General features: G+C 32.8%; 1 non-coding gene and 1 pseudogene across 2 annotated transcripts; one reads left to right on the top strand and one right to left on the bottom strand.

Annotated features, from left to right (window-relative positions):
- Nucleotides 1–13,255: 13,255 nt before the first annotated feature.
- TRNAV-AAC (transfer RNA valine (anticodon AAC)) lies at nucleotides 13,256–13,329 on the bottom strand. The gene has a single exon. It is a non-coding gene; the product is annotated as a tRNA-Val (tRNA).
- On the top strand, nucleotides 13,321–17,881 carry LOC120079562 (uncharacterized; annotated as a pseudogene). The gene is made up of 3 exons (XR_005482261.2): nucleotides 13,321–13,938; nucleotides 15,674–15,882; nucleotides 17,317–17,881. The product of XR_005482261.2 is annotated as an uncharacterized LOC120079562 (transcript).
- Nucleotides 17,882–22,383: the final 4,502 nt, after the last annotated feature.

Below are 22,383 nucleotides of genomic sequence, written 5' to 3' on the forward strand. Positions count from 1 at the left end.
TTCCATGAGTAGAGGAAAGATAATTCCAAATTACAATCGTATATGAACTTTACAATTACAATCACAAATGGAAACATATAGTTATGCAAAATACATAAATTACAGCATGCTATACAAATGATCAAGGACAAGAGTAACACATTTTTCCAAACTCATCTTAAAGCTCATTGATCATGAACGCTCGATCACAGCAACACAGCAACACATGAACGCTCGTCCAACATGTCCACTACACTGCACAATCACTCGAACCAAGCGATCGCCAAGGTCACGAACACCCCGAACACCATGAACGGTGTATGGCGCTACATCGTTCAAGCCTTAGAATCAGCCCTTAAGGAAACTATCTATCTACTTGTCCCTGCTTCGAGGAAGGAGTGAATTCCATCTTGTGTAGCTGAGTTCCTAGCTCCCAAATTAGACGAATCCCCAAAATGGTAGGTTTGAATCGACGACCTGGCCACTCGCACCCATACAAATCAAAGGATCACCCTCAATGATAGAAACTCCCAACTCACTCAGAATTGAGGTCATGTTACCTATGGTCATCCTAGTGAAGTGAAGTATTTGTCATGCACGGTGTTATATAATGAGACGTTAACACTTCGTGGTCAGATCTTATACAAACTCTCTATATAGGACGCCCCCGCTTGCATGTCCCCTACATGAATGATCAGCATCAGACCATCTGTGACAAGTCACAACACTTGTGACCATTCCACAAAGCGGGCTGCATCCATAGCATTACCAGGATAAGGTTTCCCTCCTATATCCATATACTACAGACCATTTTGGTTATCACTTAAGACATGATCCATTTGTATGTCACCACATACATGCTTAAGTTACATACAAATAACCAGGGATTTTATGTTTATTGGTTTGTGGTAAAGCAAATTAAAACAAACAACTTATCAAAATCAAGATGTGAAGTAAATATCATATATTATACAACACAAGCGTTCGTACAGACCGTTTACAAACTACAGGACACGAGACTTTAGGGCATCAACCCCAACAGGAGGAACTTACGTTGGAAGCATAACCGACCACCACATGTTACTATAAGTTTATGTTTTGGGTCATAATCATATGTTTTCATGACATGTTGCATGTGACTGTGCATTTGGTCACTATCTTAAGTAAGAACTACTTACTAGGTATATTATATACTCATCCTATTTTATAGCCTTTGTAAGTAAGGACACAGCGTAGGTGGTATGGCTGGACGTTGCTCAAGGGGCCAACCATCAAACTCACTATTTTGGTCATATAGGCATTTTGTTCCACTACGTTAATGTTTAAGAATCCTGGTGTTTTATAAAATAGACTTTTGTATAGTTTTGCTACTTAATTCATAAAATTTAGACGTGTTCTTTTGAATTTTTTACTAAAATGTATCCCATGATAGAAAAATCTAAGTATGCATGTCGTAGCGGTCGGACCTTATTATGTAAGGATCTTGTCGTTACAAAACTTCCCTAAAATAAGATTGTGAGAGAATTTTATTTTTATGTTTTTTTTTAATTTGAATATTTTGTATTTATGTTCTTTTATTAAATATTATTAGGTTAAAAATCACTTTTAATCCCTAAACGTTCATAAAAGTAACGATTTGGTCCTAATTATTACTACATGTTAAGGATATTGTCATGGAGACACATTTAATTTCCTTAAACAAGACAAGGACAACAAATGACAATTAGTTTTAGGGTCGTTTCATGGTTTCTACAATTCTTAATAATGTTGTAATCATTGAACCTTCAAAATTGAGCTCACCTGGTATAAAAGATACTTTTAATTTTGTATATATTGGGGTTTCTCACATATACAATTTCTTTTGAAATTAACCAATCTATTATATAAAATTTTAAATTTTGTTTAACAAATTCCTGAAAATTTCAATTTTACATCTATAGTGTGGATCATGAAATTTAAAACAAATTGAAGAAATGAAATATTTATTAAATACAAAATTGAAAATTTAGTTATCTACTATATTGTACACAAAATTTAAATTTTAGAGATCTATTATACATACTTTTTGAAGTTCAAGCACTTATTTGACATAAAATTAAAAATTCGTGGATTTATTAAAGTTCAAACACCTAATAAACACAACCAAAAAGTTCATGAAATAAACTTATATATTAACCCTATAGTTATATTAAAAGATTTACATTATTATTCTAGAGTATTCACCAGTTACTATTAACCGAACATACGGATGTGTTAATGACCAAAAGATCCGTGGTTCGAATCTCCTACCATATTGAACTAAAAAAGAGTTAGTTGCTAACCATATTTTATTTTTATATAATTTTTAAATAAGATGGTTATTCATCTTATTATTGTTTTATGTATTACTATGTTTATGAGAGATGTTTTAAAGTTATAATATTATATTTAAAATTTTCTTCAACAATCATATTATACCATGTGTTAATAAATGATTTTATTTTTAGTTTTTGGGTATTAATTTAGAAAAAAAAAAACATATTAGAGAGATCTTAAATAAGAATGAAGGACTTGAATGATATCACAAACATTATTATCATAATTAAGCTTTGCCATGACAAAACTCTGAATAAATTTTTGAACTTTCAAATTGAAAGAGAGAAGTTAAGGGAAGAAAAACTAAAATCTTTTCACAATTATCATCATCATCACAACTAGATTGTGTTCCATTATACTTTTCTATGCCTTTAATTCTCACTCTATTTATTTATATAATTGAGACATTAGTAGGGCATTTTTCAAAGATTTGATGGTTTTCTATAGATAAAAAAAACCATTTGTGACAAGTAATTTAAGCTCCGTTTGGTAACTTATTTTTTGTTTTGGTTTTAAAAATAAAGTTTATGGACACTACTTCCCTCTCCAATTTTCTTCATTTATTGTTTACTTTATACCGATGATTTAAAAAACTAAACTAAATTTTGAGAACTAAAAAATTTAGCTTTAAAAATATATATATATATATATATTGGAATTTGGCTAAGAAATCAACCATTATACTTAAGAAAGATGTAAATCATGACAAAAAATGTGGATAATATAGACTTAATTTTTTAAAAAAAATAAAAACAAAAAACAAAATGGTGAATAAACGGGGTCTTGGTTTTTTCTAAACGACTAGAGAATAAATTGATGTTTCTAGTTTGAGTGGATCATATATATGAAATAAAATGAATAAGGTGTTGTTACAATAAAATATGAAGGCAAAAAATGACATCCATTATATAAAGTTCAAATTAAGAGAACAAATTGAAGATGAACTATATACTTAAATGACTTCAATTTAGTTCTCAAAATCACAAAACTCCATCAAGATTACAACAATCTCGTAACAATAAATGATCAAGATGATCAATTAAATAGAATATTAATTGATAAATTTTTAGACAAATCATGCCATTTATTTTGTTTTGATTAGGGAATAGATGATACAAATAAACATTTATATACTAAAAAGTTATACGAATATGTGCAACACACATAGTTATCAACTAGCTAGTATCACATAAATTTGGGAAAAATATAAAAAGTATTAATAAAATAGCACAAAATTAGGGCATTGCCCGAACTTAAACCGGAGACCTTCAGTGTGTTAGACTGACGTGATAACCAACTACACCACAACACCAGATGTTCATTTGAATCTTTAATAATTAATATGATCACATAAAGAGAAAGATATTTTTCATAAACCACCTTGCAAAACTGCCTCTTATCTTCATCTTCAGTGGGAAAATCGTTTATCAAAATGGAGCAGTTGTCACGATTTGGCCGTCAGTGCAACACAGTTGCCATTACAATTCTCCCAATTTGACAAAATTCCAGCCACCCTATTTTAGTTTGTCTCTTGTCTATGGCTCTGGACCAATGAGGTCTCCTGTTTTTGCCATGAAAAGGTCTAGGAAAGGCAGCATTGCCCTTACTGAACAAAGTGATTCCGACATTGAGTTGATGAATTTTTCAATGAGGATGAGGATGATTTTTAGGACGAGGATGAAGATGAGATTCTTTTTCCATTTATATGGTGCAATTCGAGGGATTCATAGTCCAAGGTCAAGAGCAAAAGGTTTACAAGCTTAATCGGTCTATTTATGGACTGAAACATGCATCTCGATCTTGAAATATAAGATTTGATACTGCAATCGAATCTTATACCTTTGATCAAAACGTTGATGAGCCTTGTGTCTACAAGAAGATCATCAACAGTTCAGTAGCTTTCCTAATGTTGTATATAGATGATATCATACTCATTGGGAATGATGTAGGTTTACTGACTACAGTTAAGAAATTTCTAGCAACCCAATTTCAAATGAAAGATTTGGGAGAGGCTCAGTTTGTTCTTGGTATTAAGATCTTTCGAGATAGAACAAAATGGTAGCACTGTCTCAGACATCGTATATTGACAAGATGTTGAGCAAGTATTCGATGTGGGACTCCAAGAGGGATCTATTGCCTTTCAGGCATGAAGTTACTTTTTATAAGGAACAGTGTCTTAAGACACCTCAAGAGGTTGAGGATATGAGACGGGTCCCCTATGCATCTACCGTGGGCAGTATGATGTATGCGATGTTATGTACCATACCTGACATTTGCTATGCAGTGGGGATAGTTAGTAAATATTAGTCTAATCCAGGATATGACCACTGGACAATCGTTAAGAACATCCTCAAGTATCTACGGAGAACGAGGGACTACATGCTTGTGTATAGTTTTAAGGATTTGATCCTTATAGGATACATGGATTCTAATTTTCAGACTGATAGGGATTATCGAAAATCCACTTCAGGATCAATGTTCACTCTTAACGGAGGGGGTGGAGTATGGAGAAACACCAAGCAGGGGTGCATCACGGACTCCACCATGGAGGCTGAGTATGTAGTGGCTTGTGAAGCTGCTAAGAAGGCCGTTTGGCTCAAGAAATTCCTGACTGATCTGGAAGTTGTTCTAGACATGTCAAAGCCCATCACACTTTATTATGGTAATAGTGGTGTTGTGGCTAATTTTCGTGAGCCTAGGAGTCATAAGCGCAACAAGCACATAGAGCGGAAGTATCATCTCATTCGAGAGATGTTGCATCGAGGGGACGTGATTGTCACGCTTTGGAGCACAATGTTGCTGATCTGTTTACGAAGTCCCTGATGGCTATAGTATTTGAGGGTCACCTGCAGAGTATGGGCCTATGGGACAGACCACGACTAGACTAGCGCAAGTGGGAGATCTTGTACTAGGCATGTTATGCCCCAATTTATTGTTTTGTATACTTGTAATTTGATTATCTTGTACACCCAACTAGCTTTAGGACAAGTGGGAGATTGTTAGGGTTGATGTCTTAAATCTCGTAGGGTTCTATAGTTTGTAAACCTTGTTTGAACAAACATATATGTGATTAATAATACTTTATGATATTTTTATTCACTTTGTCTATGAAATATATGATATTTTAGTTGCATTAACCATAAACCAATGAACTAACATTCAAAGTTATCGTTGTAACTTAAACATGTATGTGGAGACATACATATGGATCATGTTTAAGTGATAACCTAAATGGTCTGTAGTATATGGATAAAGTTGGGTACCTTATCTTGGTGACACTATGAGTATGGTGTTACAAATATTGTAAAGTGTTACAAATGATCTGATCCTGATCATTCATGTATTAGACATGCGAGCAAGGATATTTTATACAAAGGAGTTTGTATAAGACCAGACCACGAAATCCCGTTCATAATAGAGACTTTCATTTCACTAGGATAATCATAGGTAACATGACCTTAATCTTGAGTGAGTTGTGAACTCCTGCCTATGAGGGTGGTCCTTTGATTTGTATGGGTGAGAGTGGCCAGATCGCTGACTCAACAAGTCTATCATTTTGGGAATTCGTCTGATTGGGGAGCTGGAAACTCAGCTACATAAGATAGAATTCACTCCTTCCCCGAAGCAAGGGTAAATAGATAAATTGCTCCCTTAAAGACTGATTCCGGATCTTGAACAATGTAGCGCCACACCCTCTTTTGGCTTGAGAGAGGTTTAGTCATAGTGGGGCTATGATCTATTATTTATTAGAGGAATCAGTGGTACTTAAGGAGTTAAAGGTAACTATAGGGGAAAATGGGGATTTAGCCTAGCTGTACTTACGAGCAATTTGAGAAGGGTCATCGTACTGTTGATTGGTTATATCCAATGGACACAGAAATATATCTGTAATGTGAAGAGTGCAACTGTCAGTTTTTAGTGGAGTGCCTGATAGTTAACAGATGGTGGATAATGTAATTAAAAAGTTTAATTAATTATTCACGTACCGTTGGAGCTTCAAGCTACGGGTCCATAAGGTCCCATTGGTAGCTCAAAAAGGATTAGTTGAGAATCAGTTTTTGGGTTAATTTGAATTGTTCAAATTAATAAGAGGGAATAATTATGTGCGATATAATTAAATTAATTAAATTATATATGATATAATTGACATAATGTATTTGATACATTATAGTTTAATTGGAAGAATAAATATTTCAACATGATTCAAATATATTTTCTATGAATGAGATTCATAGTTGTTAAATTTAATATAAATATGATTTATATTAAATACCATAAAATAGAGAAAAAAAACTATAGTTTATATTGTATATGATTCAATATTAAAACTATAGGTTATAAATAATAATATGATAAGTTAATTATCATATTTATTTATATTATTAATTATTTGGATAATTAATCCATTTTTCTCTCTAACCACCTTAGTGGGAGGTTAGTTGGTTTTTGGAAAAATGGAATAAATAAAATATGATTTTATTATTTCATATCAGACACACATGAATTGTGGAGAATCTATGTGATAGATTGAGAGAGCATATACAATAGGCTCACTGTCTACACGGTTGAATGATCTTGCTATATAATAGTCTTCTTCTTCCTTAATCGTCTTCCTTCTCCAAACTTCTAAACTCCTTCCTAACCAAAATAGTCAGAGCCTACCACTCTTGGGTTCTCATCCTGAGAATACCGAGGTCACCAAGTGGTTATGTCTTCCTCTTTTGGTTCGTTCTTGTTGTTGTTTGGAGAGTTCATGACTGTTCGAATAGTTCGTGATAATTCGAGAGATTTACATGAATAAGAGTTCTTAAAAGGTATAATCACCTGAACCCTTTTTGTTGTTCAAAGGCATGCTGTAATTTTTATTATGATGCATAATCTGTACTATTTATTGTAAACATTTGTTTTCAATCGAAATGGGATTTGGACGATCTGCTTCTGCTCATGGATCTTGTAAATCGAGTTTCTTCAGCTTCAAGTGATTGTTTAGAACATGATTTTACATTTTACGCTTTGAGAAACTAACTTAATCTGGTTTCTATATTAATGAATAATGCAGGTTAAGGATAAAAGAAAAGGCTGTCTTAATTGACGTGTACTCAAAATATGGAAATAAACCAGCTTTGGTTTCAAAAGAAGGGAACTAAAGGAGTGGTTATTTTCTGAAACTAAGAACGTAAGAACTTTAACCTAGAAAACTCATATAAAATGTGATTGAAATGCATAAACTTCATTTTCTGGATGGTGATTATACAAATCAAATTGGTTCAGTTAGAGGGCCTTTTATGAATTTTGTAATTGATAACGGGCAGAAATGCACTTTATTACAGCGCAAAGATATAAAACAATGCAGGATTGCGGCGGTAAAAATATATAATATTGCGTCCAAAAGCATTAAGTTTGCAACATTGCGATCGCATGCATCCATCGCATTAAAATGCATTGACGCAAGGCGAAATTGCGATCTAAGGAAATTAACGTCCAAGCACATAAGAGATTACGACCGCAAGACTATGCAATCATTTGCGTTTGTGAAAATCTGCTCAAGAAGATGGCCGCATAGAGCTGACGCATCAAGGTGGACACATCTGGGTGAAAGCTTAATAAATCACGATGGGACAGAAAGCTGATGACGGTTGATTCCAAATTAAGTTGACAAGTCGTTAACGACATACTGTAGCAAGTACACTTTTCGGTGACAAATATTTGATGCATCAAACGGAGAATTAATGACATCCCATCAGTGCAATCATTCGAGAGAAAAATTTCTTCACCCTGAAGCTCTATAAATACCGAAAGTCACCTTCACTGAAGGAGTTCGCTCAGTCCAGAGAGCTCACCATATAGATAGAAGTTAACCTTGTTCATAGTTTTCTTTTACTTAGGAGGCGGAAGCGAGTGTAGGGAGATTACATCGAGAAATCCTCTCGGTGAACCCGGAAGAATGTCGAGAAGCATCGAAACCAGAGAGAGAGCCAACTCTGTGGAAGCAAGAACATCTTTTGGGCAGAATAGAGATAACACAGTGTAAAAGCCTTGGGAAGCAAGATATTGCTACCAGGCTCTGTACCCTTATTTTCCATTGTCATTTTGTACTCTGAACCTATTTATAAAATGAAAATTGCATCTTTATATCTGTCCACTCTCTTTACATTACGCATGAGTAGCTAAATCTATCGAATGGGATGAGAAGAACTTAGCTAGCATAACCTGAGATCTTCATTCTATACGATCATCTTGTATTATGTATGCATCATTCGTCCATTAGAGATACTTGAAAGGGTAGTCTAAAGATAGAATCTAGGCTTGGAAAACTCATATTAGAATCTAGGCTCGGGAGAGTCAGATTAGAACCGCATAATCAAGAGATAGAAGCTTAGGAATAAGTTCTGTTTGCTATTAACGCATTGCATGCACCCTAGAGATAGGATATGATTGTATGCGGTCACCTTGTACCTGTGTGCATCTTTCATCATCGCATAAGCAAGAAGTAGAGACCTAGGAATAAGTTCTATAGACATCATCACATATATCGCATGCGTCCTAAAACTAGGAGCTATCACATTTAGATTGGAAATGAATTGCTGTCGCATGAGTGTAGCATGATCGCATAGCTTGAACGCATTCTTAGGAAACCCTAACTAAAGACCTTCCTCCGCATACTCATTGTATCTTTCGCATAGTTAACTCTTTTCTCAAATCCACTGCATAAACTTTATATCTTAAACAACAAATCAACCAACACTTTGATTTATTTGTTACCGCAAAGTAATCGAATTTTACCATCGCATACTGGATTCTTAGTCCCTGTGTTCGACCTTGGGCTTACCAAGTAACTCAGTAGGATTTATACTTGGACCTTGCTGAGAAAACTTGCATGCACAACGCATATTCCACCATCACATTCTACACCATTATTTCATCACATTAAACAATGCATCAGTAATATATAATTCTTGGCCCTTCTATCAAGTGTATTGGCATTTCAAGTCAAATTCTTGCCAGAAATGAGAATTATGTTGTTGAAATAGTTGGACTTAGCTATACTTCAGGAAAGGTTTTGTATAGAAAATATCAAATAAGATATTCTTTCCAAATAATAATATATATTATATAGTCTAATATGAAACTAATAGAACTTAGCTTATGTATTCACTATTTAGGAAAAATTGCCAAGGGAGCCGAGACCCCATTCCTTTGCAAGCTCTTCAAAGCTCTACTCAATACAATGCAAAAGATACCCAACCTTTCTTCCTCATTGCCCTAAATAGCCTACTCTTTAGTTGTTATAATTTGTTGTAAAGTGCTACAAACAAAGTGATTCTGATTCGTTCATGTATTCACATGAGGAGTGGTGGCTTCCTATGCAATGAGTTTGCATAAGATCGGACAAAGAATTAAGTCACTCTTACTTTATAACGCTGTTTATTGTTTAAGACTGACATTTCAAAGCGATGACTTAGGTAACTTGACCTTAATCCTGAGCTAACTATGAACTTACCATATTATTATTTTATGTATTACTATGTTTATAAGATATGTTTTAAAATTATAATATTATTTTTAAAATTTTCTTCAAAAATCATATTATACCATGATAAATGGTTGTATTTTTAGTTTTTGGGTATCAATTAAAAAAAAACATATTAGAGAGATCTTAAATAAGAATGAAGGATTTGAATGATATCATTATTGAGTTTTATGCCCTAAAACTCGTAGATAGTAAATGTAACTTTTGGTTGTTCATTAATAAATTATTATTGATGTTTTTCAATAAAGCGTTAATGTTTATATTATGTTAATCATGCTTAAATAACTATAATCCAATAAACTAACATCTTAGGTTGTTGTATGAGTCTTGAGCTGTATGCGAAAACATACGAGGATCACTGTTCAAGGTTGGGTGCCTTATCTTGTAACACTATGGATACGACCCACTTTGTATTTGATATAAACACAATGATTCAACATGTTCGTGTAGGAGACATGTAAGTGATGGTATCCCATGCAATGAGTTCCATGAGACTGGACCACGAAATAGTAACCCTTAGCTGTAACACCGTTGACTAGTTAGGTTTCTATTTCACTAGGATGACCTAGGTAACTTAGTCTCAATCCTGAGTGAGTTATGAACTCCTGTTCACGAGGGATTATCCTTTGATTTGTATGGGTGAGAGTGGCTAGCTCGCCAACACAATAAGCCTACCATTTTGGAGAGAGAACCGAGTGGATAGTTGGGAACGTAATTTCATAAGATGGAATTCACTCCTTTCCTGCTTTAGGAAAGTACATGAGTTTTCCCTTAAGTGATGTTTTCGAGTCTTGAACATAGGACCCTGCCTTCTCATTGGCCTGAGAGGGATCTCTCTGTTTGTTGGTTGGACCACAAACAGATTGTCTATTAGATGAACAGTAGTACTTAAGGATGTAGAAGTAACCCAGGGGCAAAACAGTAATTTAACCCAGTTGGTGTTACGAATACTCATGAAAGACTAACTTGCTGTTCTTGGTCTATATTCGTAGACACATAAATATATCTACAGTGAGAAGAGTGCAACTGTGAGTCTATAGTGGAGTGTACCCACAGTTAACGAATATTGATTAACTCGGTTAATGAGTTTAGCCAATTAATCTCATATCGTTGGAGCTTCTAATCTGTAAGTCCATTAGGTCCCACTGGTAGCTCAAAAAATAAAAAAAGTATTGAGGAAATTAAAGTAATTTGAATTGTTCAAATTAACTGAGGGAAAATAATATAACATATGTAGATACATTATAATATAAAGTTTATAATTTAATTAAACTTTATGATATAAATTTATTTTTGATTTTGATTTAAAAATTAACTTATGGGAGAATTATATATTTGAAGGTTTTAAATATTAAATGTAATATGAATTAATTTCATATTAAAGCTATATGTTAAAAATAATGCGCATAAGATGCACATTAAAACTATAGATTATATGAGAGAAAGATAAATGAATTTGATTCAATTATAAGGTTAAATTAAATATGGGATATTTAAGTTAATGATTAATTAATTGAAAAATTAATTATTTTAAGTTGATTATATTTAATTAAATTAATTAAATTGAAACTATAGGTTATGTGAGAAGGCTGTATTAGAATATGATTCTAATACACATTGAATTAATTATAGGAGATATTTAATTATTATTAATTAATTTTATTATTAATAATTATTTAATTCAATTTTTTATAAATTAAATTCGATTTAATTAATTAATTTAAATTAAATTAATTTATTATTGTTTAATTAATTAAAATAAATTAAAATTAGATTTATTTATTTTAATTAATAAATAAAATTAAATAGGTAACTCCCATTTTTTATGGGTAGAGGAAGTCTTCTCCCTGATCTTCTCCCGACTCTCATTTTGATTGTGTGGTTTTAATGAAAAAAAATCTCTCCTTTGTACATAGTTCTCTCTCATTTTTTCTCATTTTTCTCCCAAACCAAGAAGAGGGGATTCCATTATCCCGCCTCAGAAAACCCAATAGAGATGTCGTTTATATCCAACAGAGGTTTTGAATTCCTTTTATCTTTTTTAATGTATAGTCTAGGTTTGTTTTCCAATACTTTTATTATTATTATTATTAAATTAGAGTCAGATTTGATTTTTTCTGTTACGCGGGACTTAATCCCTACAATCACAAACATTATTATCATAATTAAGCCTTGCCATGCACAAAAAATTGAAGAGACTTTTGAACTTTCAAATTGAAAGAAGGAAGTTAAGGAAAAAAAAAAAAGAACCAAAATCTTTTGACAATTATCATCTTCACAACTAGATTGTGTTCCATTATACTTTTTCTATGCCTTTGATTCTTTCTCTATTTGTTTATGTAATTGAGACATTAGTGGGGCATTTTTCAAAGATTTTATGGTTTTCTTTATATAAAACAACCATTTGTGCAAGTAATTTAGGCCCCATTTCATAACCATTTTCTTTTTTTTTTTCGTCTACTTTTTACCAATATTATAAAAAATTAAGCCAAATTTGGAGTACTAAAAAAAATTGTTTTAAAAAAATTGTTTCTATTTTTGGAATTTGGCTAAGAAATCAACCATTATATACTTAAGAAAGATACAAATCATGACAAAAAATATAAATGATATAGGCTTAATTTTCAAAAATCAAAAACAAAAAAATAAAATGGTTATTAAACGGGTCTTAGTTTTTTCCAAAACTACTAGAGAATAAATTGATGCTTCTAATTTGAGTGGATCATATATTTGAAATAAAATGCCTAAGATATTGTTAAAATAAAATATGAAGGCAAAAAACGACCTCCATCTTATAAAGTTCAAATTAAAGGATCAAACTGAAGATGAATTATATACTAAAATGACTTCAATTTAGTTCTCAAAATCACATAACTTCATCAAGATTATAGCAATCTCGTAACAATAAATGACCAAGATGATTAATTAAATATAATATTGGTTGACAAATTTTGAAACAAATCAGGTCATTTATTTAGTTTTAATAAAGGAATAGATGATACAAATAACATTATCATATTAAAAAGTTATATAAGATGTACAACACACGTAGTTATCAACTAGTTAGTACCATACAAATTTGGAAAAAATATAAAAAATATCAATAAAAAAAACTTTATATATAATTAAATAATAAAATTGGGAATTGTCATTTTTGTCATAAGTTTTTTTTTTTATTGAAAAATGTTCATGCCACATAATTAAATAAGGTGGAAAGTTCTTCTAATGGAAAAAAAAGTGAAAATTTCACTATTGATTAAAAGAAAAAACAAAGTTAAAAAAAAGGATTAAGAGGAAAAATACAAAAAGTAAATTCACTATTGATCAAAAGAAAAAAACAAAGTTAAAAAGAAAAAAAAATTAAGAGGAAAATTACAGAGAGAAAAGTAATGGCGTCGCCCGGACTCGAACCGGAGACCTTCAGTGTGTTAGACTGACGTGATAACCAACTACACCACGACACCAGACGTTTAAACGAATCTATGAAAAGTATATGATCACAGTTAAGGAAATTCATATAATTTGATAAACCACCTTGCAAAACTGCCTCTTCAGTAGGAAAATCGTTCATCAGAGCGGAGCAGAGATGATTGATTCTCCGTCCCTTCACTGCCCTTTCAGCACGATTTGGCCGTCACTGCATCACAGTTGGCATTACAATTCTCCCAAATCGACAAAATTCCGGCCACCCCATTTCAGTTTGTCTCTTGTCCATGGCTCAGGACCAATGGGGTTTCCTGTTTTTGCCATGAAGAGGTCTGGGAAAGGCGGCATTGCCCTCACTGAACAGAGTGATTCCGACATTGAGTTCGATGAATTTTTTGATGAGGATGAAGATGATTTTCAGGACGAGGATGAAGATGAAATTCTTTTGCCGTTGAAGAACACGAGAGAGTGGCATGCGGCGAGGCCTCGTGGATTTGGAGAAGGGAATGAGTATGATACATCGATTGAAGACAAATTGTTGCAAGAAATGAAGCAGAGTAGGGAAGCTCAGACTGCAAATATCAATAAGCTCTAGAATCAGTCTTCTTCTGAGTCCAAAACTAGTAGAAATGCCATAGAGAAAGTAGGTCAGTCTCAATCCCTCTCAATTTTGTAACTCTTTATTCCCTGATTCTGCAGCTTGCTGCCGAATTGAAATGTTTATTATTGTTTAGCTCGTAGTTCTTTTTGTTTTTTTGGTAAATTATTTTTGTGAGTGTGGACATTTGCCCACATAGATTAAATGTAGGAATATCGTACCATTGTGGAGATATGTGAAAAGTTCATTGTTCTTAATTACGGTGTCATAGCTATGATTTAAAGTAAACCTAGCTATGTTAGTGATATTCTCAGATTCCAAATAAAATTAGCAGTCTTGTTGATGAATCTCTTGTTCGGACAAGAAGTGCTTGAGATGTAGCAAACAAGTAGAGCTTTATCTAATCAAGTGGATTTGGTAGGAGGAGTATATCTTTGTTTGAGGGAAGGAGATTAAGGGTACGATAGTGGTAGACATCAAGTAGATTCTACAATGTGATCTGAGGTAGTATTTTATCTAGCTTTGCTCTGGGTCCAGATTAGAGCAAACTTTCATTGGTGGTTAGGGAGTGGGACGGACGAGGGGAGAATTATTAGGTACAAACAAAGTTCCTTGGAAAGGGAGAGATCCATGGTATATAAGTGAGGACAACTATCTCTATTGGTGTGAGGCCTTTTGGGTGGTTCCAAAATCAAACCTGTGAGAATTTATGTCCAAAATAGACAATATTGTATCATTGTGGAGATATGTCGAGGGTTCATTGTCTTTATGTAAGAGAATGGTGACTGAACTCAACTTGGGAGAGTGGTAAAATTTTGTGATGTTGGTGAACTTCATAGTCACCAAGAAAGAAGCATACGGTTGTCCAAATCTAACCAAAATCTTGACACACTATGTGTGTCCATTGATGGGCTAGCAGGGTATTCTTGATGTAGTAGTTGGATGATAAAGACCATGTGGAATGGCACTCTGCCCTCTGTAAGTCGAAGTTTCCCTAGCTAGCTAAAATGTTTATGGGCTATGACACTATTCTTCAATTGAGGTACAATTTGCCCCCAAAAAGTTGTTTTGCTCTACTGGTGAATGTGCAGAATCCCATTGTCGAAAGTGGGCCCAATGCTGTACAAGTAAATACGCCAAATTTCTTGCTTCATATTTGCCCCAATGCCTATCGTTGATTTCTTGCACTCTGTCAACAATGGTTTATAAAAGTTAGCCTATGCTAAAATTGAGGGTTCAATCATGGCCGGTTTAGATGTTGTAATGTCAAATCAGGTTTTCCTTATTCCAGCCAAATCGATTTATTTTGAATTGCGGTTCTACTTTACCTAGTTAAACAAGGAACCTTTATAGTTCTTTGAAATCTTGAGGTTGACCAATTCAAAACATAGCTTAGAAGGGTTTTCTTGCACCTCTTGCTAAAACATTGGGAAAAACCTCCCATACCGCAAGAATGTGCAGAAAAATAACAGAAAAATTAAAAGAAAACAATAAAACTGGAAACACAAGATTTAACGTGAAAAAACTCCAAACTGGAAAGAAACCAGGTACCAGAAAAATATCACTATGCGAAAAATTATTATAATCACATTGAAATCTCTCCCTAATTACAAAAGCATTCTCTCAAAATATTATATAACTCACACAGTTGAACTAGCCACACTGTTGTATGAAATCCACTCTAGACTTGTAAAAGGCTTAATGATTAATGAACTTTTGTCATTCTAATACTTCTACTTGTCTATTCTAATTTGATCTAACTTGAGTTTCGTGCATTTCTTCAGCTCCAGAGATTGTTAGTACTGGAGTTCGTGTACGCATTGTCAACCTTCCTAAAAAAAAAGAACATTCACAGAGACCTGATCGTGGCTTTTAAAGGCTTTCCTGGAATCATCAATATAACTCCTGCAGTCATTGGAAACAAAAAGACTAGGGAACCAATCTGCAAGGGTTTTGCATTTGTTGATTGCAATTCTGAAGGAGATGCCTTAAGGTATGTTTATGGATGAGAAGAAATTATAGAACCAATAGAAATTTAGTTCTAATCTTTTTCCTAAGCAGGTTAGCTTCGAAATACCAAACTTATTTAGTAAAAAAAGGTAGCACAGCAGCAATAAAATTGGTGAAGTACATTTTAATTACAAAACTCTTGAATGGTTTTTGTTTGATTCTTCGTTCACTGTCATTTTTTTTTTTTTTTTTTTTTTTTTTTTTTTTTTTTGTATTAGAAACATTTCATTGATACTTAGAAAAACCCAACACCAAAATGTGATCACAGTAAAGTCTCCCATGGGAGATTAAATAAGATAAGCTGAAGTGAGGAAACGGGTGCTTAGTTTTGCATTAAAAAAAAAGAAAAGAAAAAAAACAGTAGAAACTAAAAAGAACAAATTCCGCAAAACGATCAAAAGAGGAAAAAGAGTCTTTGAAAAGGTGGCTATTATGCTCGCCCCAAAGATTCCAGAAGAAAGTTTGCAAAAGAGCCAATCAAATTGCCTTTAGTACCACCAAAAGGTTGAATGACCAGTAATGATGCAAGAATATCAAAAATATTGTTGGAGCATGGAAATGACCACCCGGCTTCAAAAATAATTTTCCAGAAAAGAGATGCAATGGAACAATGCATAAAAGGATGAGCTGGTGTCTCAGCATTTTGCTGATACATGGCACCAATAAGGATAAAGGTGCCTGAAAGGCATTCTTCTTTCACTTGGTTTTTATATTTTCATGGAGAAAAGTAGGGGAAAGACATTGAGTCATTCGATGTTTAGTAGATTTCCTTCATAAGACTAAAGTTTCAATCCAATGGTAACTAACTTATAAAGGCACCTTTAATAACCTATGGGAAGCCATCTCTCTTTGCCTTCCAGAGTTTTGTTCGGTCCTCACCTTTTATGTAAGAATGTCGGTAGAGTCTGGATTCTGGTAAGATCTTTTTGGCTTTGTTTTGGACCTGTCTCTTTACAGTTCTACTTCTTTGATCTCTGCCTGTATCTAAAATTTTTACAGCTCTTCTTGTCTCTTGTTCGTAAGTTGGAACAAACTCTTTTGGATTTCAGTTCCATAGGGCTCTCCTTGATTGAGAGATTAAGGAGTCGGTTTCTTGTGTCTTTACTTCAACCATCAGTTCTTTCACCTAGATATAATGACCTACATTGTGTGCCTCTCTACTTTGATCTTTTATCTTCTTCATGAACGTTAGTTTTCCATTAAAATAAAAATGTGTTAGCTATTTATATCTGTGCATTCTGAGATCATCAAGCGTTGGCCATATAAATTTGTACATTCTGAGACCATCACATCCTTACATGTCTTGGGATTGTCTTTATGAATGGTTTCTAGGTTTCATCTTAAACATGGCAACATTTCATGCATTCATAATCCTTGAAAAACTGGTAAAAAGAGTGACATTCATTTTCTTATTCAGTTTTCTACCAGCATTTTCTGGACGATATCTTACGTTTGGGAGGGTTCAGAAGCAAATAAAATGTGAAATAATGAATCGAAAAACTTCGAGTTCAACTTGCAAAAGTTCAGTGGATAGTATCTATCATTTTCAACTAAATATTCTTGAAGAGGAAGCAGAACAGTTTGCTGACATGGACGTGGATTTAGCGGTGAATTCATGAGAACAAGGATCGAGGATATTGAAGACAGTTTGGCAAATGTCAGTGAATTACATTCGGACGATGATGATAATGATGTCTAATCAAGAACAGAGTCCAAAATTCGGTCACCATCCCAAAAGGACTGGTGATACTTAAATTCTTGGGAATTAAGGTTTTGTATAGAAAGTAATTTGTAGTTAAGTAACAGTGGAGAGTTTTTTTCAAGTTCATTGGCCGAGTTGTGTAAGTGTTGGGATAATGGGTGCCTTTTGACTTTGGGTCCATTTGGGATTTTGGGAGGATTAAAAATAGTTTTAGGATAATGTTAACTGTTTTATACGTTTGGTAAAACATGGAAGGGCTTTTTGCATAGCTCTAAACAAATAGGTGTAATTACCAAAATGTCTAAAGTTTCCTACTTTTGTACATCAATAGCACAATGGGCTTCAATTTACACACAAAATTTGACTCAAATGTCCATTACAACCCTCCCTTACCGTTCAGACAATTCAGAAAAAAGTATAATAAAAAAAACCAAAAGTAGCATATGGCAAAAACTTTCAATGCATGTGGGTGAATGAGTTTTTTTTACAAAACAAATTTATTTTCAAAATTCACACACAAAAGAATAGGGTCTGTCTGGTCGAAAATCTGCAAATATAAATTTGAAAATAAGAGATTAGATAGAAATAGAGTTGTATTTCATGTTTTAAGATATGTGTTTTGATAGTAAATTCAGAAATTGAATTATAATTTAAATAATTGTAAACTAGTTGTAGTTACATATTAAATATTAGTTGATAATAAATTATTATTAATTTATTTATGAATATATTTTATGTTTAAAAAAATTATATAATTATTGTTTGTAATATTATATAATTTATAGGAAAATTTTAAATTTAGTTTCTATGGTTTGGATTAAGTTAAAATTTAGATTTTATGGTTTATAATTAGAATTCACCTTGTAGTTTGATAAAAACTTCATAATAAATAGTCCTTATGGCAGAGACTGATTTAACAAACTATAAAGACTATATATGGAGTTATATCAAACAATAGGAACTAAATTCTAAATTTTAAAACGACTAACTTTACTCAAACCATAGGGCCAAACATGGAATTTAACCGAAGAGGGAAAGATCACTCCTAAATGCAGTCTTTCTCTTACATACGATACTAGCAGACACATGCATTGAAATGAAATAATTCTCTCTTTTTTGTCCCACCAAATAAAGATTGAGTATATGTCCAATCTCTAGTGGTGGTAAAACCAACCAAGATGTATGTTGTTCGACCTGACTTCAGACTCTTTCTTCCTGACCTATTTGACCCACTGGCCTTTCTTTCAGGTAACTACACCTTTTCACCACTATGCTTAGTTATTCAATATAAATCTGATACCTAAGGAGGCGAGTGAGCGATCAAGCAGAAAAGGACTAAGAAAAGCAGGCAAAAGGCTAGAAGATCAAGGCGCTGTGAAATAAGCAATTGTTGAAGCTGGTTCTACTGTCTTTAATAAAGAAGAATATCTCACGTGCTAGCTTTTCTGAGTTCTTTATGACTACATAGAATTTATGTCATGTAATGAAAATGGAAATGCATGAAGCATGACACTACATAGTTTTTGTCGAGGAAAATTGGAGTATATAGTAACATTTGAGGGTTGACTTGGAAATTTGGAAAAATTTGAATTTATTCAGAATTTTGACAAAACAGGTATCCCACACGTGCTCAGATTTAATTTCTTTGTATTTCGAGTTTGTCCTTAGTGGGTTTTGGAAATCAACTAATTTACGTTCACATATATAGTGTAATTGTATATTGAGTTATGAGATTTTAACCATCCTTATTCCTGATTCTTGATTAAAACCAAATATTGTACCTGAATCAAGCAAAAGATTGTCAACGATGTTAATTAGATATTATTCCTGATTTTTCTCCATCAATATCTATTCAATCTATCTTTTGTTATTGTTGAGGTTGATATCCTAAATTTCGTGGTCTTGTAGTTTGTAATTTTTATTTGTACAAACAGATTATTTATTTAATAAAATAAGTGTTATTTTATTAGACATTTAGTTACATTAACCCAAAACCAATAAAATAAGATCCAAGGTTATTCCATGTAGCTTTAATGTGTATGTGGTGACATACATGTGGATCATGTTCAAGTAATAAAATGGTATGTAGTAGATGAATAAGGTTGAGTACCTTATCCTGGTGAGAATATAGATACGACCTACTTTGTAATTGTTATAATTGTTGTAATGTGTTACGAATGATCTGATGATCATTTATATGAAGACATGTGAGCGGGGTATTCTATACAAAGAGTTTGTATAAGACCAAACAATAAAATGTTGAGTCTCTCTTTATAATACTGTTACTAGAAGAGACTTACACTTCACCAGGATGACCAAAGGTGACTTGACCTTAATCCTGAGTGAGTTGTGAACTTCTATTTATTAAGGAGGTCCTTTCATTTACATGGGTAAGAGTGGCTAGATATGCTGACTTAATATGCCTACCATTTTGGGGATTCGTCTGATTGGGAAGCAGAAAACACAACTACACAAGAAGAAATTAACTCATTCCTGTTGTTAGGGTAAGTAGATAGATTGCTCCCATAAGAATTGATTTCAGATCTTGACAATGTGGAGCAACACCCTCTACTGACCCAAGAAAGGTTCAGTTATAGTTGGACAATGACTAATTGCCCATTAGAAGGATCAATGATACTTAAGGAGTTAGATGTAACTACAGGGGTAAAATGGTAATTTTGACTCAACTATACTTACGATCGATTTGTGAAAGGTCGAGGTACTGTTGATTGATCAAATGAACAGAAATATATCTACAGTAAGAAGAGGGCAACTACCGGTCTTTAGTGGAGTGACCGAAAATTAATAAATGAAGATTAATTTAATTAAAGAGTTTAATTAATTAATCTCGTATAATGGAGTTTCAATCTGTAGGCCCATAAAGTCCTCTCGTTAGATTAATAAAGATTATTGAGAATCAAATTAATTCTGGATTAACTTGAATTGTTCATATTAATTTAAGGAAATTAATTATATAAGATACAATTAATATAATGTATGTATAAAGTTTATACGAGAGAAATAAATATTTGAATATGAATCAAACATTATTTATATGAATTCATATAAAAAACTATAAGTTAAAATTAATATGAATTTGATTCATATTAAAACTATAGTTTATATGAGATAATTTAATTTATAGGTTATATCATATGTGATATAATAAACTATAAGTTATATATTATATGAGATATAATATATGGTTTAATTACATTAATTTGTTAATATAATTAAATTAAATTAAATTTTTTTAAATTCAAATTAAATAACTTCAAGGAGTTATTTGCAAACAGTGAGGAGATATTTCCCTTATTAACTTCTTTGATATGTGTAGCCTATCAAACGAGAGTTGTAGATAAAATTGAGAACAGGAAATTTTCTGTAGAAAAATCTCTCACTCATCTTCATTTTCACTCTCTGAACTTCTCTCAAAGAACACTCCTTCCCCTTTCACGAAAATTAAACATAAGCCCACAACTCTTTATGATTCTCACATTGAGAATAACAAGGTGATGTTGTGGTGGTGTCCTCACTGTTGTATTCGTGGTGTTTGGGTTCGAGAGAAGAAACATCATAGTTCGTGATCTCATTGAAGAGGATTTTGAGAAGATTAGATCTTCAAAGGTTAGTCTATTTGATCTCCCTTTCTTCTCTGAATTTCTATAGAAAAGACGTGCTTAGGACTTGTTGTTTATCCTATGTTTCTGTCCCTCTATTTTATTGAGTTTTACAAATGAAATTCGAGACACAAGGCGTTCGTACGCTTTTACTTCGCAAATCCAATCCTTTCAATTGGTATCAGAGTCAAATCATGTCCCTGAATTTCGTTTTGAAGCTTAATTTCAGAGAACTGGTGGATTATTAACACTGTATTATGAATGTATGCTTGGGTTTACACTTGGATGTTTCAAAAATTGACATTACATTTACTGCTTTAAAGAGTTTAAAGTTGTAAGGGCCCGGTGTTTTGGGCGTTTATTTCTCACTATCGAGTCTGTTAATTCGTGTCTATCTATTTGCTAATGTAGCTAAAGAGTTTGGTGGCATTTGGAGCAAATTCGGGTTAAAAAAAAAAAAAAAAAGGCTTCTGTGTTAGAGCGTAATGGGCAGCGTAATTACGCTGCTTTTACGCTAGAACACGGAAGGCTAAGCGTTGTTACGTTGCCTCGAGGGTAACATTATGCTACGACAACTATTAGCCCAGTGTAACTGCAGTCCTGACAGCGTAACGGCGCTGTCAGCAAGCGTCGTTACGCTTCGAGTGGGATCACACGCACCCAGACAATTGTTGATTGTGTGTTCGAGGATTGCTCTATTTTTTTGCATTTTTGAATTATTTTGTAATTTAATTTAATTCTAATTAATTAAATTAATATAAAAATTATATTAATTTAATTAATTATTTAGGATGCCAATTTTTGGTCCAAAGTTGCTGTTTAATTATTTTATACATGTGATGTGTGATTTATTTATTTATTTTTATATTATATACCATATAGTTTAAAATTTCACCATAGGATGAACATATAATCATGCATCATTTTAATATAAGTATTATTATATAGTTGCATGATTTAATTAAGCATGCTCATGCATCATATTAAATATAATTGTTATGGATGTTATCATTTTCTTTACTTTATAATATGAGAGTTATGTTATGTAACGAAAATGGGAATGCATGAGCATGACACTACATAGAATTTACAATTGTTATATTTCATGTATATCATTAGATACATATTTATAGGTTTTAATTGTTTCACTGATCTTTATCAA

The sequence above is a fragment of the Benincasa hispida genome, chromosome 6 (assembly GCF_027475165.1).
Source record: "Benincasa hispida cultivar pf3 chromosome 6, pf3_genome.v1.1, whole genome shotgun sequence".
In the NCBI taxonomy this organism is placed as follows: Eukaryota; Viridiplantae; Streptophyta; class Magnoliopsida; order Cucurbitales; family Cucurbitaceae; genus Benincasa; species Benincasa hispida.